This window comes from Leuresthes tenuis, unplaced genomic scaffold (genome assembly GCF_036924035.1).
Source record: "Leuresthes tenuis unplaced genomic scaffold, fLeuTen1.0.hap1 SCAF_18, whole genome shotgun sequence".
Lineage (NCBI taxonomy): Eukaryota > Metazoa > Chordata > Actinopteri > Atheriniformes > Atherinopsidae > Leuresthes > Leuresthes tenuis.
This window is the reverse complement of record NW_027325372.1, coordinates 5,562,816-5,564,075: the sequence shown is the minus strand read 5'-3', so window position 1 is coordinate 5,564,075 and position 1,260 is coordinate 5,562,816.

Below are 1,260 nucleotides of genomic sequence, written 5' to 3'. Positions count from 1 at the left end.
CCGCTGGACTCTGGATCTGTGTATTCTGTGTGTGGGTGTTGGTATGTCACATTATTCATGTCATTTTGCTGCAGTGACTGACTCGTGGTGAGAAAACAGTGGTGATGTGTCATGTGTTCGTAGGAAGGTTCAACTGCAGTAGCACCCATTATGTTGTAGAAAAAAATAACTAAAAAGGATCTGCAACTGCTAATACAGACTGAATTTTTATGATTACAGCATATGAAATGACAATGAGGCTGGTTTTGGTGACAGCTGGCAGCTGTTTTAACTAAAAACATTCTAAATTGCCACAGAACTCTGCCTGCCCAGCACCAAAGACCAGCTGGAAACCAGAGTGGAGCATTTAGCAGCAAAAGAAACTCAGGAGCAGATGGAGACCACAAAGACAGAGCTAAAAAAGATACACCATCACGCTATCATTTAGTAGATGGCCACATGATTCAGGATGAATGATCATGTAATTAACATTCATGCAAATGCATCATCTAACTAAACACTTTTATGTTAGAATTAATTCAGTTTATTATATTATGGAGCTGAGCTTTGTATTTCCTACTGTATGTGTAGGCTGCACAGTTTCTAATATGATATATGCAGTACCAGTCAAAAGCTTGGATACACTTTTTTTCACATTTTGAATGAGTGGGTGTGTCCAAACTTTTGAATGCTAGTGTATATAACTGACCCCTGCTGCTATGTTTTTCTGCATGATGTAAATTAAATGAAAGTTTAAAGTTTAAATGAAAGCGATGGTATGTAGAACTTTTACCTGAAAATAACAGATTCAAAATCATTCTGATGACATCCAGACTTCATTGACATTCAGCAGCTGCTCTTGCAGGAGGATTTTTTGAAACAGAGATGAAAGACCCTGAAGAGAGTTTCAAGAACCTCAGTCTGCCTCAGCTCCAGTTGTGTGAATGCAAAGAGGGGACACTTCCTCTTACAGTTAAAATTGCTATGAAAAATGTTCTCTGGTCAAATGACCCTAATATATTTAGAAAAGAATGGGTGTTCCTTGTTGCACCTTTACAGTGAGATCACTGTGCACTGACCACGAACTGGAGTAAATTTCATCCTTTCTGAAACAAGTCTGCAAAAACAAGATATCTAGCCTCTTTTGTACTTTAAAGTGAACCTGCTTTATTTGCATGATTAATGTGACATGCAGTCATTATGACATGATGTGATGTGGATGTCACACTATATCTAACTAATTATGTCTGCTTCTGTCCATTCCATCCCACAGAGGAAAAC